The sequence below is a fragment of the Echinops telfairi genome, unplaced genomic scaffold, assembly GCF_000313985.2.
Source record: "Echinops telfairi isolate 266 unplaced genomic scaffold, ASM31398v2 ScPeMD7_3533;HRSCAF=4204_0, whole genome shotgun sequence".
Lineage (NCBI taxonomy): Eukaryota > Metazoa > Chordata > Mammalia > Afrosoricida > Tenrecidae > Echinops > Echinops telfairi.
The window spans coordinates 28,894,166-28,911,843 of NW_022107431.1; positions in this window are offsets into that span (position 1 = coordinate 28,894,166).

Here is a 17,678-nt window from a genome sequence, read left to right on the forward strand (position 1 = left end):
GATGTCTTCTCAATGTTCAATTGCTCTTGTATAACAATCTCTTTCTTATACATATATGTGTTTTGATAGATTTGTTTCTCTAGTCTACCTGGACTAACACACTTCTCAAGGCAATTGATAATTTGTTACGCACACAGTAGAATTAATTTCCATAGTCAATAAAACACATGTAAACCCATTTCATGTGCTTTCTGTTCTTAGCCAAGATCAATCTGACATCAGCAATGATATCCCTCATTCCATGTCCTCTTCTGAAATGATCTTGAATTCCTAGCAGCCCCCTTGTCAATGTACTGCTGCAACTGTTGTTGAAGGATCGTCAGTCAAATTCATGTGTATGTGATATCAGTGATATTGTTCTATAATTTATGGATTCTTTTTGGTCATCTTTCTTAGGAAAGGGCCCAAATATAGATCTCTTTAATTCATTGGCCAGGTATTTTTCTTTCAAATTTATGGACAGAGATAAGTAAGTATAGCTTGAACTTCTCCCTTCAGTATCATTGGTTCGGCACCCTACGTCACATCTTGAAATGGTTGAATGTCTTCTTAGAATAATGACCCTGTGTAGTCCTTCCATGGATTTGAAGCATACTGCACAGTTGAATATTTTCCCTATAGGATCTTCCAGTATTTCAACTCAAGACTTTTTGTTGTTATTTTATAACTCTAGATCTTTGCACATTTTGTTATAATGCATAGCTCCTAATATGCTCTTTGAAAATTTCTGCTCAGCTCTTTATCATTTCTTCCATTTGCCTCAGTTACTCTACAATTAAGTTCAAGTTTCAGAGTGTCTTCTAACATTCACTTTGATCTTTTCCTTCTTTTTTTGTCCTTTTAAAGACCTTTAACCTTATTCATTCATGATGCTCTTGATCTCATCCCACAGGTTACTGGGTCTTCTGTCATTAATGTTCAATGTGTTAAATATGTTCTTGATATGCTCTTAAAATTTTATGTGGCATATATTTATGGTCATTTTTCAGCTATCATCCACTTGTTTTCATTTTATTCATCTTCAAATGGAACTGACATTTGAGCAATTGATAGTCTGTTCCACAGCTGGGCACTGGCCTGTTTTTGCTGTTAATATTGAGTTACTCCATTATCTCTTTGCAAAGATATAGTTAACTTGATTTCTGTGTATTTCATCTGAGAAATCTATGTATAAGCACTATTTGTGTTGTTTTAAAAGGTATTCATGATGATAAAATCATTTGTCTTGCAGGGTTTTATCATGCTATTTTCAGCTTAATTTCTATCATCAAAACTATATTTTCCTACTATTAGTCATTTCTCTCTGGTTCCAACTTTTGCATTCACAGAGATTATTGGTGCATCCTTATTATATGCTTAATCAATTTCATATTGAAATATCGGTAAAGTTCTTCAATTTCTTAACCATTTTATAGTAGTTTTTAGTAGTTGGTGTGTGAATCTGACTACTAGTTGTATTGAATGGAATTCTTTGCATGTGTATAGGCATTACACTATCACAGACAACATTGTACTTCAAGATAGATCTTGAAGTGTTCTAATTGAAGATGTATGTAATGCTATTTTCCTCAATCTGTCATTTCAGACATAGGAAACCTATGTCTGCCTAATCCAAAATGACCAACCAATATCAGTTCCTTACTTCTCACTAATGCCTAGAATATTGCTCTTAATGCATTCCATTTCATTTTTGATAACTACCAAGTTTCCTTAGTTCATATTGTACATTCCAAATTTCAATTTTAATAGCCCTTTAAAGCTCGTTCTTCTCATTTTGAGGCAAACCCCATCAGCAGCTGAAGGTCTCAGAGACCAAAAACCCAAAGGTTTTTTCCACTTATGTCCTTATGGCCAACTGTACTTTGAGAAGGCAGCTCTTCCAGTGTGGTGGTTATACTGTATAATCATTTGTCAATTTGAGGATTAAGAATGTAGGGGTGGAGTCTAGCCTGTCAACCAGGTCATAGCCAATGTATCCTCTGAATGGGCATGGCTTTCTCCTGAGAATTCAGGGAAACCCACCCAGTATTTCCTCCATGGAGGCAGGAGAGACTCTCAGCACTTTACTCCCTGGGAGACATTGCAGAAGACAAGCCACATGGATGCAACCAAACCTCTGAAGCCCTAGAAGCCACAGAGAGATCCCTGCCAGCACTGAGATGCTTACGCCACTGGACCCAAAGACTTTCTACCCACTTGCTTGTGATCATCCTGTATTTGGCTTCATTGCATGTGTTTCATGAGTCTGAAGAAGACTTTATAGATTGGTATCGGACATATGCAAATATCGGACTTATGGACTTGGTCTGGACTGGGCTGGGATGTCTTCTCAATGTTCAATTGCTCTTGTATATAAATCTCTTTCTTATGTGCATATTATGTCCATGGATTTGTTTCTCTTGTCTACCCAGACTAACACATCCAGAGACATATTTTGCATGCCTTCTGGCCTCAGGGGCTTATTCTCTGGCATTATCTATCACAATGTTGTGCTGCTAGTCATGAGGTTTTCAGCATCTTACAGTGCTCTGCTGCCATTCACAAGATTTTTATGGGCTAATGCCTCAGAGGTGGATACCTCTTTCCTTATTTATAATCTGTTCTATGTCTGGATCTCCAATGAAATCTTTTCATTCTGGCTTATTTTTTCCTAAGCAATGGCAGTTTTAATGGTGTCCACTTGGCCTTTCCTACCATAATAGCCCTTATTCCACATTTTGGGGATCCAATATGTGGGTTCTGCCAGTTCCTAAGTATGTCTATTCCAATGATGCATTCTGGAACTGGGGAAATAATGACAGGATGGATTCGGGGTCCCACTGGACCCACGGTGAGGTATACCTGAGCTAAAACCCCATCGATAACTTTAGCTCCATGTAACCCCACTCTGACAGGCAGGCCTTTGAAATATTTTGGGTCTCCTAGAATTGGTGTCAGTTGGAGGCAAGGTCCAGCAAACCCTGAACAATTAGATTTTTCCTTTCCCCTAATGAACAGTTACTCTTGTGAAAGGCCGCAGGTCCCTTTGGGGAAGGTTAGCAGAAAGACTAACAGTATAAACCTTTGGTGATGTAGCAGGGTCCTCCTTCAAAGGGACCTGGCCTTCCCCTCATTCAAGGGGTTGTGGGTCTGTAAACTGGCTCAGGTCTGGGAGGCCGTGACTCTCTAGTCTGCTGTTCACCTGATCTAGCATTCTCCTAGATCACGCAAATATTTAGTAGATTTCCCATGTATTTCACTCCTATGGATACCATGGCTAAGCAGCCAAAGCCATAAGTCACATGAGACAGGTTGCTTTGATTGCTGTGAAAACCTTATTGTCTATTATGATAACCACGTCCACCCTGTCTCTGTTGCTTCAGTGCTGACACCTGCCTTCTACCACCATGGGGGCCATTCAGCCCCATCGCAGACCAATGTTTGATTTCACTTAGGGAAGTTCCTACTGTTAACCTGTTGTACAAAAAAATTAGCAATCACAGGAGTCTTCAGACATGCTCGGGCCCACATGACAAACTTGTTCCTTATGGTTGTGGTGAAAGATGTGTCCTCAGAGCACTCCTTTTGGGGGTCTATTGGATTATTCTGATAGATCCATTCCAACATACCAATTTCCCTAAGCTTTTGGATGCCTCCTTCTATAGCGTTGGTCTAAGGTAGTTGGTCTACCCTAGGCCATCTGGCAGCCCATGCTACAGTGAACCAACCGAATAAGCAATTAGATCCTCTCTTAAACTCTCTTACTGAGACATTGAAGGAAGAATTTGTGCTCAGGGGCCCCATGTCAAGAAACTCAGACTGGTCTAATGTTACATTTCTGGCACCATATCCGACACCCTTAGTAACCATTCCCAGGGATATTCCCCTGGCTTCTCCTTGTACATATTAGAAAACTCGAACAGATCTTTATGAGTGTAGCGCACCTCTTCCTGAGTAATTCTCTGAACCTCTCCTCTAGGAACTTTCTGCGACTTAATGCTAGTTACAGGTCCAGAGGAAATAATGGGAGGTGGAGATGTTTCCTGGGTGCTCTCAGCAATATCTTGTAAAGCATCTCCCCCAGGCAATGCTACAGATGCAGCCCCACCTGGCATTTCAGCTTGAACAGTTTGACTAAACTGCTCAAGTGTGGCTTGCTTTACTGATAGTGTATTAATCCCCTCCGGTGGGAGGGGTGGATCTATTGACTGGGGTTGCTTAATTGACTCTAGGGCCTCGATATCCTCCTCTTCTGGATCATCAGCCCATATGTTCCCATCCCATGTTCCAGGGTCCCAATTCTTTCTGATTAATGCCCTTACTTTAATGTAAAACACATTTCTAGACCTGCAATTCAACTGACGCTGTAATTCAGCTACTTGTATGATGAGACTCTGGCTGTGGTTTTCGGCAATGTCAGCTCTGTTACCAGAGGAGAGGAGACTCTCCTTTGTGGCAAATGCAGAAGCTTTTAGGTCTGTTGTTCAGCATTTGAGACGTGCTTCTGAGGTCCTGAGACAATCCCTTTCCTTGATCACATTTTCTATCGTAAGGAGGAGCAGCCAACCAGCTTCCCTATGCTTCTCCTCCTGACAAAATGGCTGGAAAATATCAAACACACGATCACCCAGAGCCTCTCCTCACCAGCCCTTCATCTCTCAGTGGTGACACTGTGGATACCAGCTTTGCGACTTCACACCATGGCAAACACCACTCACGCCAGTAAGAGTGGCAGACTTCCATGCCTTTAGGAGTAGAAATGGCATTATCAGTGCTGTTAAACCTAATCAGGCTGGAAAACCAAGTTGAGAAGCACATATTTATGATCTTGTTTCTCTAGAACCACTCCTGTTATCAATTGTGCTAGGTAGGATACTCTATAGAAACATAACCAGGACACTTATTATTATATAGATTATAGATAGATAGATTTATACAGCATGAAGGAAGATAACAGCTAATCAGTCCATACAGCAGTACAGAGGGATCAATTCAACTCACTTCTATGGTACAGTAAATATTCAGGAAGTTCTTCAACTCAGGAGGGCTCCTGGGTCTGGGGTCCAAGTTCAAGGAAGCAGACAGCTGAGTCTTCCTTTGGGTAATGCAGGCATTGTCCACTGACAGACAGCAAACAACAGGCAGGTCACCAACAGTCAGCAGCTCAGGAGCTTAGCAAAGCAGGCTGAGATGGGATGTCGAACTCAAGCAATGCAAGATGACAGGGTGCACCAGCCTCAAGCTCAAGAGATGTATGCACACACCAGCAGCATGGCAAAGCAGGTATCAAAGGAACCTCAAGCTCTAGCAACCAGAGAGCAAGAGAGAGAGGGGCGGGCCTTGCCGAGTCATTGATCTCTTTACCCTCCAATCAAACTGTGACCTGATTAATCCCACATGTTCCTATTGGCCAGATTGACACAATGAACCCACCTATCACAATATACATAACTTGTGAGATGAATCACACTACGTGCGCTTCTAAGGAGGATTCCAGTTCCTTCCAAGATAATTTTATTTGTTCTTCTGGCTAACAGTGGCACTTTCGATATTCTTCACCAATACCATAATTCATATATATCGATTCTTCTTCAGTCTCTCTTAGTTGTTGTCCATATGTCTCAATGCTAGGATGCTAAGAAAGATACAGAGCCTTGGGTCTGATCTGGCATATCTTACTTCTCAAAGTGACATCTTTACTCTTTAACAAGTCTTATGTAGCAGAGTTAGCCAATGCGATATATCATTTGATTTCGCGACTGCTGCTTCAATAAACATTGATTGTGCAACCAAGTAAAATTAACCACTTGACAACTTCAGTCTTTTACCATTCATAACATCAAACCCAGAGCCTTCGCCATCCTCAGTATACTCTTAACTATGATGCCAAAACGTAATTTAAATTCTTATTTTACTCTGAACAAGAGTTTAGGAGTGTTCCTCATTGTGAAAAATACACTCCTCTTTATTTCTCCCCATCACACCAAGTCCATAGTGAGAAGCGTTGGGCCTTTTTCTTTACATAACACCTTAAAATCTTCTTTCCCATTATATATTTTGCCAATAATACTTTTTCCGTCTAGTCACCATCTTTATATCATCTCTCTCATAATTGTGATGTTTATTATTACACTGTTAAATTAAATCTTGCTGCTTCTAATTCACTATTTCCATCACTGATTTTCTATTCTAAATACTCCAGATAAATGGTATTTACCCACAGTAATCAATATGAATTTAATATTTCACTGTTATTTTATCATTCTGAGTTAACTATGATTGCAACTAACAAGTACCCACATACTAACAAAGAGTAAATGAAAATATTTTTTCTTAAATTTTAGTAGCATTAACATCAGCATATTTGATTATGAATAACAACAATATATTTAAAGATAGAGATGACTTCCTGATTTAATGCTTGATTCAATTTCCTCTCTAGACCCAGGAGGGAGTTATTTAAGAGATCCCAATTAGGAATGATTTGAATTAATTGGAGCAACATAATGTATACAGTGCACTGCATTCCCAATTAAGTTAGAAAGAGAGAGAAGATATTCTGCTGACAGTACGTCTTTATTGGGCTAATAGTCATTATTTACGTATCATCAATTCTTTATCTAACGTCAAATATTTTCTTTCTTCTGCACACAAATATACATCATTAAGGAACAAAAATACCAATGAATAATAGATTGGTTTAATAAGTAGAAATAAGGCTGGGCCAGAACAAACGCATGAATCATCAAGTATTCACAGCTTCACTTGTGTGCGTATGTTTATATATATATACATATATTTATATTTGAGTTGGATATATAAATTTCACTTATGTAGAAATTGTACTTATCTCTATAACCCATTGTGATCCCAAATCAGAACCAAATTCATTGAGCTTCATGGGTCTCTGCTTGGTACTGAAGTCAAAACATCTCATGAATCACACAGGGATTTTTGTTTTTTAGATTAGGCAGCACATTAAATTCTTTTCAGGAGAAGAGAAAAAAAAACTTTAGTCCTGACTAAAACTGGTAGTCTTCAGTACTATTGTAACCCAAGTTATTATACTTATTGTAGTTAGAAAAAAACCCTTACAAAATGAATTTGCCCATGATACTTAATGCAATCGCTATGGACTTTTTTAAACCTTTATTTGGAGCAGATCTCTCTGCACTAATTTACTTTTTTTTTAAAGTTTTACTGGCATATATCTCCTATATCATCCAATTTATTTGTTCAATCATATCAATCATATGAAGATTTGTGCAATCTCCCAAGCAAGGAGGTAGAGTGTCTGTATGAACTATATGTCACCCCTTTACATGTACATCTTAAAAACCACCTGGACAGAGGACTCTCACCTCAGCGGGGGTCAGTGTTTCAGGATGTATGGCGGAGAAACTACTCAGTCGCCACCATATGTCATTGTGCTGACATTACCCCCAATCTATGGAACTTTGTGAATTGCTTCCTTCCTCAAAAGCAGACAGATTGAATGGGGACACCACCTAAAAGGGCAAAATAATGCTGAAAGGCGTCGCTTGTTTATCCCTTAGGGATTAAAAGGTAGGCCCTGCTCTAGACACTCAATGAAGACCTCCTGAGACTGGCTTAAGACTTAAAAAACATTTTGTTCTTTTTGTTTGTTCATGGCCATTTGCTGTTTATTGTGGTTACTTTGAAACCTGAATTAATATAAAGCAGCAATATGTGACTCCACAGTTCAAATGCCAAAACCAAAGGTACATATTCTCTGTGCATTCTGATCTCAAATGGGATGGCACCCAGACGAGCTAGTTTGCACTGCTGTGGTCTCCTTGCTGGTTTACCTTCCAAATAAAAGAGGGTGACCTTCTCTTTTTTCCTGACTGAGAGTGACTAAATTGACTGCACCACTTCAGGTTAAAATACTTACATTTCAGGTGTGAAAATAATCACGGGTTCTAAATCTGAAAATAATTGCTTCAAATTGCCGTGATATTTTTATAAGATTTTAAAATATTTTGCTAAGGGTAAAATTTTGCTGCTTATTTCTATTTTTTTTTACAATAGAAACAATCACATAATAATTGAGTTCACATCTTCATTGTTTTGAATACCATATTTTCTCATTATTGTTATTATTTTTTTAATGATGCCATGCAGGTTACTTCGCCTATATGAATCTCATCATATTCCTACCTTTCCCTCATCAAGTGGTAGTTGCTGGTGACTGTATATCTGTGTGCTGCTTTCTAATGTGAAGAGAAACAGAGAAAAATATTGTTTTGTTTTGGAACAAAATAAGTTTTCCCAGGGGAAGTTCTTTGCATAAAGACAAATCCCCAGATGTAAGCAGAACAATTTAATAAGATATTATGTTCATAGAGAATTTTAACTGAATAATTCAGTTGCTAATATGTACATACTGGTGAGCATGGAATTAGACCAATCCCTCCTCCACATGACCTCTCTGATTCATCCTGACTCCAAATTTCAGCAAATGCCTACAAAATGTAAATTCAAGGACTTGAAAAGCTAATTTTGAAAGAAATCAATTAATGTTGTTGTTGTTTTTCCCCCCAAGAATATATCTCGAGAGCCAAATTCTCAGTTTGACTGGTCCCTTCCCCCCATCAATTCACCAGTTGACCAGACTTAATTGAAGCTGAATACAAAGTCTTATTTCTGAAAGCAGTTGAAGCCTTCCTGTATCCCCGAAGCTATTATAGTTTCATTACAAGTAGTTTTGTGAGGCAAGCACCCAGACTAATGAAGCCTAATTTCCTACGGATTAAAATAGAGAAGAGATAAGATATTGCTGATGTTAGGTAAAGAAATTCTGAATATGGCACATTTATTCCGTTAAATTACCCTTGAAACACATGAGGACATGGTAAGAAACCAGGGGAGCCAATGGCATTTTCCTCTCCTGGGAGCTCTCAAGGTGGGGGACTTCAAGAGTCCATTCTGTAATCTAAAAGCCTTTTAAGTAAAAAGTCTGTGGGTGATCTCATTTCAAGATAAAGTTAAACTAATAATGCAGGTCAAAACTTGGCAGCCAAGAAATCTACAGAAAACACACAATTATCACTAATAGAGATCCGTACAATATTTTTCAACCTAGAAAACCATTAAGGGAGAAAGATATTTGTAGCTCTGCTAGCATTGCATCTATTTTTAACCAATGACCACTTTGTGTGTCTAATATGTGTTCTCATATTCTAAAACAAAACGCACATCTGCAGATTTAGAGGAAGTACCAGTATCAGGTACTCAATGGCCAATTTGTTAGAAATATCAATTGTTTCAGGGACTGTCCTATGTTATAATCAGCCTTAGAAAGCACATTATTGCTATCATAAACCATTAGAGGCAGTTTACAATCAGGGAACAAAAATCCTCTAAAATCCCTCACTGTTCCAATTCACCAGCCATTACTACAATTCACAACTCGTTTGTTAGAGTCTTAACCGCCCTCAGCTTTGCCTTGGACCATTAACTAACAAACCAATCATTAACTGCTAGTAATGACCATTTTTTCCAAGGGATTATTGCTTAATTGAACTCTTGTGCAGGACACATTATTTTCTAGGATGTCAAAATGACTGTGCATTAGTAGACTTTCTGTAATAAAAGCACCTTCCGAAGTAAACAATATGAATATGTACGTCAGAGAATTAAATTGTTCACTGTACCTACTATTTAAAATGCATTACTTTAATGAGAAATTTTGATGTTTCAGAGAAACTTTCTCATTTTTTTCATTCTCCTGAGCCTATCTATCAAGTAACTTAGATGCAGAATTAATGTGTATTTCTCCTCACTAATATATACAATGTCGAGACATTTATATTAGCAAAATGTGTTATATATTCATCTGGGTAAGACATATTTGATTATTAGCATTCTGCTCCTGAGAAACAAGGCATGGTTGCTTGTCTGTTGCCATGGAAATAAATTAGGAAGGATAACCTGCCTACTTATCAATTTTTATTAATGCAATCAGCCTACCTGCTTAACCCATAAGTAACAATAGCATATTTTAAATAAGCCAATAAAACACTGCAACTCTAGGGGTGCCAGTTAAAGTAAATAGGATAGAAAATTGCTGAAATAAAAGTCGGAGTTATGTGTCATAGTTCTGATGTGCCCCATTAATATTACAGGATAGAGAATGTTGCCATTTGAGAGGGTTTTTAATGGTGGAATTACTATCAACTAACGTTTATTGAGAGGCGGAGGGACCACTAGGAAACAAAGTCAAGAGAGAGATAATAAAACACACTTGCTCTCCTACTGTGTTGAAGCAATTTATAGGTGTATTTGCTAAAATTGAACCCAAAAGAATCGTAGTCTAATGCTCATCAAATGAAGGAGAGCATTATTCAATAGGTCAGAACAGTAAAATATCAATCCTAGAATTCAGAATTCGTCATTATTTAACCTGTGGTACTTTGAAACTCATCTTTCTCTGATCTAAGAGGGAAAATCTAAGTTGATCAATGCCAAGTTAGAAGGTCAAAAAGATGGTTAACCTGCTAAGTATAATGTACTTATTTTTAAAGACTACTATTCAGGGCTATTCATTCTAGCAGGCCCAATAAGCAAAGCTTAGAGATAATTGGTGCTTTGCCCCACTCTATTTCACCCTGACTTAATTTTCAATACCGATACATTACTGACCTCTTAGAAAATGCATTACTGTCAAGTAAATGGACAGTCACCAGATGCATGTTCATTTCTTTCTCAATAAAAAACAAACAAACATGACTTAAGTACCAGGATCTACTACCTGAAAATGTTGAAGAAAATATGTTTCCTTTACAAAAATAGAGACAAAATCAAATATTTGCAAAGAAAGAGAATAATTTAAATTAAAAATATATATATTAAGAAACATGAATATTTAACTTTATGATTTTTGTATCATTTTCAAACTGATTTACCTCTCATAATTTGATATTCACAAAACAATGAGCGACAAATGAAACTAATTTGATTTTCAGAATTGTCGTTGGAGTTAGTTTCCCTCATTGCTACCATCTTTGATGTAGGACAGAGTGTTGCACCAGAATCCCACCACCTTCCCTCCAGCCTACTCCAATTGCAAAGAAAGTGAGACCTCCTTTCACATACTTAGACAGGTTGTCAGGAGAGATCAGTCCCTGGAGAAGGACACCGTGGCGGGTGCAGTAAAGGGACAGTGGAAAATAGGAAGGCCCTGTCAAGGTGGAATCAGGCAGTGGCTGCGGTAACCGGCTCTGATCCCTCGTAAGCGCCGTGAGGAGAATGATGCTGAGCGGGCTGGTGTTTTGTTCTTTGCACCAGGAGTTGCTGTGGGTTAAACTAACTTGGTGACGTCATAACTACCACTGTGTGCCTCATACGGGCTCACCATTCTCTGTCTTATTTCCTCGTCATTTTTCTTTTCTCTCTTCTTTAGAGTGCATAATCTCCGTCCATCTATGCACAAATGAACTCGTCTTTTTTCTTTTGCTAGTTGAGATCTAATATTGATCGCCTCTCGTAAACTTTTCATTTCTATTATTTTCAATTCCAATATTTCTATTCAAGTCTTTGAAGATTATCTCTTATTGAGATTTCACTTGTATAAATTTTCGTATCTTCCTTTACTTCCTGAACTGTGGTTCTCTTAATTTATATGGGCACATTTATAATGGCCATTTGAATTTGTTTTTTCCTTTTAAATCTGACATATGATTACACTCACAAGAACTTCTGTTTCATGAATTTTCCTCTTGTTACCGTTTTATCGGTCATATTTTCATGATTTTTTTAATATCTCATATTTTTATTGGAAACTGCACATTTTAGGTAGTATAATTTAGCAATTTAGAGTATAAGTTTCTGCCTTCTTGAGCTCGATATTATTTGCTTGTTTATTTCTTAAATGATTCAGTGGGCTATTTATATGTAATCTACGCCCTCTCCTCATCAAAGCTTATTATATATTATGTTATGTCATGTCATGTCATATCATATCACTTCTTTGATGGCATATCCTTGAGTATGCCTACTCTCACAACCTCACCCAGCTGTTATGTGTAAATAATTGATAGCTGATTACATTATAGCTTTTATCAATGCACTGGACATGAATTAATCCATCTACTATACCAACCAAATTCAGGCTCCTAAGAATAAAATAAGTTCTGGGATCACATTTGAAGATTCTTTTTCGATCATTGTCAGGTTCCTTCCAACTTTCATTTCCAAAGTCCTCAAAGGTAAATTAGTGTGATGCCAGTTTACCCTTAAATTCCAATAAACCTCCCAGTCTCCTCAATTTCCTGTAATTCCAACCTCCATCTTAAAAGAAACAAACATGTTTTTTCTTGAATTCCCCTTACTGTTTTAATCAATATTGTGGAAATTATTAGGGCCTATGGGTTTTATGACCTGTGTTTTCTACACCAGAATATATGAGTAGGAGGAAGAGACTACTCTCTTTGATTGACATTTAACGCTGTTTTAGAACCTGACTGAAACAGAGTTGAAGATGGAGTGGGGGAGGATTGCTTCAGGTCTTTTGAACCTGATTTCCCTGACATCAACAGCATATTACGAACTAGAGAAAGGTCAATTAGTGTCCAAGGTACTTAGTAGAACTCTCTCACAGTCTTCCCAAGTTTGTAATCTGTACAGACTGAGGTGCACCTGACCCAAGCATGATATTTTCAATTGCCTCACATGTATGTGAAAACTCCACAATAAATAAGGGAGCCTAAAAAATGTATGCATTTGAATTAGGTGTGAGTGAAAAATAATTGAAATATTCTGGAACTAACAGAAGAAAAACCACTGTTTTGGAAGACGTCCAGCCAGAATGTTCCTTGAAGCAAGCATGGCAAGACTTTGCCTCACATATTTTGGTCATGTTGTCAGGAGAGACCATTCCCTGGTGAAGAACATATCGGTTGATAAAGGTCAACAAGAAATATAAATATCTTTGACAAGAAAATACATTTTAAAATATTAAAAATAATAAAATATTTAAAATGTGTCAAAATTGGATGTGAATATCCTTGCTGTCCTGTAGACTACGTTAGAAATTTGATTGTTGCATGCATAGTTAGGCTAAAATTTAAGTTTTTCATTTGATCTTCCATTTGACCCAAATTAAATTTGTTCTAGTTTTAATATTTTCTATTTTCTTTTCAATTGAGATTTTTCTTTGTTTCACTTTGTTATCGTTGTTAGTACTTTGGGGTTTTTTTTTTTTGGTATGTTTTTCTGTATATGAAATCCAGAATAGGTAAATGTATGGAGACAGTAACTTACTTGATGATTTCTTGAGGGTATGGTAGAGGACAGTGAGGGGAAATCAGAGCTAACAACAATCAAAACAAAAGGGAAGAAAGTTCTCTAAAGTGTTTAGAACATTTTCCTAAAGATCGTTCAAATCTTCTTATATGATCGAACAATTGAATACTGTGCTACATGGATAATGTGCTAATAAAACTGCTTAAAATAATAAAAATTATTAAATGGGTCAAAAGGGAGATCAAATGATAAGATGTTAAGTTTTAATTTAATAGCATCTACGATAATCCACTTCCAATGTACTCTGCATACTATAGCAAGGCTATTCACATTCCCTGTTTCTAGTCAGAAGGAATTCAATATAGGCTTAACCCCTGTGTGTTTCCATTGGACTTTTAAAAAACTGAAACAACTTTTAAACGGGTCAAAAGTGAGATCAAATAATAAGATATTACATTTTCATTTAGCTATATCTCCCATAATCAACCTTACAATTCTCTCTGTCTGCTAGCACAGCTACTGACACCCCTAGACTCTGGTGGAGGGATTCACTGGAGGCTCAGTCTTTTCTGAGACAGACCTTTAAAACTGCAGATGCTATTCATTTTGATAGTCAGGCATCATGGCCGTTTCTTCGCCATACTTTGCTATAGCACCCAGATCTGTAGTCATCGCTTCATGGGGGCAAACGTCAAGTAGAACCCTGTCATAAATACTAATTGTTCTTATATTGGGGCTAAAGTTAAGTATAAATTCCAAACCCATCATATATATATATATATATGGCTTATATATGTCACTGGTTCACCCTAAAGACGATAATTTAATTTTAAATTTGTGTTCATTTTCTTAGAAAATTAATCATTAACTTTCTTTGGAAATATATATAATCTCCAGATTAAAAAATTGGAAAACAAAAATGGCTCATGTGTTTTCTGTATTAAATGTAACATACACATTTCATCCTAAGAATGTTCTATAAAATTGAATAAGTATAATGTTCTTATCTTTGTAATATACCCCAAATCAAGCTTTAATTAATAATTGGAATATATGGCCTAAAACAAAGTCATATGTTCTGCTAATGAGTTGATTTTGACTCATCATGACCCTATAGGATAGGGTAGTACTGCCCTTGTGTGTTTCAGAGGTTGTGAATCTTTGGACAGGAAAGCCTTTTCTTTCTTCTATAGATGAAGTGGTGCTTTTGAACTGTGAACTTCATCTGTAGCCTACTATATGACTTTGGTGCCTCAGAACACAAGGTAGCACTCAAGAAAAGTGGACAGCAAACAACCACTAGATGTAGCAATGTTATTTTCAGTGGTTAAGGTTTCTGAGAGTGAGAATTGACTCAGGGGAGTGACTGTTTTTTCCAGTATATTTTTAGTAGGTGCACAAATATTATGTCAGGCTAATGAATAGCACTACAAAATGACATCAAAAACATTGTTAGTTTTGCCTTTGCCACCTGAAAATACTATAAATTTAAAGTTAGTAATAATTAATCTCTCATGCATTGATGACGATCAGGAAGGAAACCTGTAAACATAATATCCAGAGACATAAAAATCCACCTCCTAGCTCTCACTGAGGATATATTTATATATTATCATATACAGTCACCAAATTGGATGAATTGATAAAAATAATTGCACTTTTTAGTTTTCCAAAAAGGCCTAGGAAGATTTTTACAAAAATGTTAAGTTTTATCTATTCTAAACACATTTGCTTTAGCAAGTCCTTCTTATTGAGCTTGGAATACTTTCAGGAGTATAGCTAGGATTCTTGAAGTTAAGTACATAAGAGTTCAATATTTCTCCACAGACATTGATTTTGTTTACAAAGAAAAGCTCCAGGAAGAGCCACAGAGGGTTTGTATTTGTCTTTCCATGTCTGCTTTCTCACGTGTCAGTTGGTTTGCACACGTGGGCAATAGGCTACAGATAAAAAGGCTCACACAACCCAGCTGCACAAATGATCATATAGGTAGGTCTGTGTTCTTTTTATCTTTTGATTAAAGGTGAAGGCAGTAGGTACGGAAAATGATTGTGTGACATCATTCTCATCTCTGATTTTGGTGGACAGAGAGTTTGTTACTGCTACTCAATTTCATTTTTGTTTCATAAGATAATTTGTACTTTCTATCAAAGGTAATTAAAATGGCAAATCATCGGGGACTTGATAATGAATTTAGAAAGCAAAAATTAGAACTGGAAATGAAAATACCTTCAGCTTTTGAAAGCTTCCTTCATCTTTTCTGTCAATGATCAGACAGGAGGTTAATGAAGGAAGGAACAGCTTTGCCACTCCCAAAAGTAAACACAAATTTAGATATTGATGGATGAACTGATTACATAGAAAACTGAATAACAAATTGCAGCACTCATCTTAGATTGAATACATGTTTATATATCCACAGATAATCAATCTCTTAAGGTTAGGTTGTGTTATTGTTATGGTTGAGTTGCCTTTGCTAAATATAAACCTTTTTAAGTATACCAAGCACTTAAATTCCAAATCCTTTTGTAGTAGGAGAATGGCTTAGCCTACTGGACACATGAAAACATTTTAAATACATACAAATTCATCATAATATTTTTATAATATTATTATGTCAGAAATAGCACTAAGCCATATTTATCATTTGACATTTTGCCTTACTGTGTTTCTAATAACGGTTTTGTTAATAATTACCTTTAAGAATTTTCTGATAATGAGCACATTAGGAGTTATGTGCGAGTGCAAGTTATTTTATATCCCATTATCTTTGAGGTTTAAATATATATTTGCTATAGTTGCTTGTTTTCTCGCACATAGGACGTGACTATAACAGCTGCACCACGGCACTCGATTTTTATTCCATTCACTTATTAATGAACTACATTTGTGCTCAAGAATGTATTTTTAGAACTGTGTTCACTGAAAATGATCTCTCATCCATAATTTCTACCATAAGGCAGCTAAATTCCCTCTTGAATAAGATAGATGTACAAATTTAGTATTTTAATGAGGAAGGAAGTTTGAATTTATTTTCAAGAACATTTCACTTAGCTTGGGTTCTATTGGAAATACACACGCATGCACAAATCCACACAAGATTTCTAAAAGGAAACCGCTGGTCAGTTACACTTCACAAGTGTAGATAGTGTATGGGACGCAATCTAGTTTTCCTGGAAGATTCCTTGATTCATTTGCCTCCGAACTTATTCTCTCTATTCACCTTTGTGCCAACTTTGCTCACCTCTAACTGACCTGGGTTTTGTTGAAGTGCTGTTTTGCTTGTCCCTGAAACTGAGCTGGTAAACACCAGAAGGAAGAACATCCTCTCCTTCAAATCTTTCACTCAGGGTCGAATTCTTTGGAGAAATGATTCATGCCCATGGGTGAGATGCAATATTTGACCTGAGCATTATCCAGGTGGTGGAATAACTGAATCCTGCAGGTCTAACATTTACTTTATCACTTATTCTCATAGACTCCCTAGCAGTGACATAACAGTGGAGAAAGTTTTCTTTTTTCCACATATGCTAATGCTTGCATATAGTTTACTATATCCTCAAATACAATATTTCTGGGTAGTATGTAAGATGAATATTACAGGGGTATATAAATAAATAAATATATGAAACAGCAGAAATCTATTTTGTTTTGAAAAACTTTCTAACTATGACTTTTTATACCTGGTGTAGTGTCACAAGCATGAAAGGGTTATATAGTAGTTGACAGAGTAGTATTGCATTCCAAAGACAAGCTATTCATAGCTTGAGGCGAGTGGAAAATGAGGCTTCCTGCATTCCCATTGTCTACTTGAATCAAAAGAATATTGATTAGATAAATTAATAAAGACAAAAACAAAACAAGCAATCAAAAAATCCTAGGAGTATGGAAACATATAAAGTATAAAAGCACATTTCCTATAGTAATTGTAGTGATGTAGGGGCCAAAAATATGAACTCTTTAAAGTACACAGTCTGTGGATGTGTGTGTGAATGTGTATATTTGAAATTGTTTTTCTTCTAAGGAAGTGTGTGTTCTGGATTTGCGATATTGATTCCCTACAGACATTGAATGCTAGCAGCGAAAACACAGGGGACATCTATTATAAAAATTACCTTCCAAGGACAGATGAATTCCCCTTCCAATTAGCACTAGGTTAAAAACTATATTTTTGCATATGGAGTCCCTTATTTATTTGCACTAATTTTCCAACTCTAATAAACAGAATATATATTTCAGAGTAAGACAAAACAACTCTTATGCTATCCAAAAATCCCTAAAATTCTGCAATCTATAGATAACATTTATAACAATGGACATCAATATGTTCACTCATCCAGGGAAATATGCATTTGGGAAATTATTCCATCATTATGCCTTTATATGTAAACTTTAAAATATATAAAAACTAAGAAAACTAATATGATTAAACA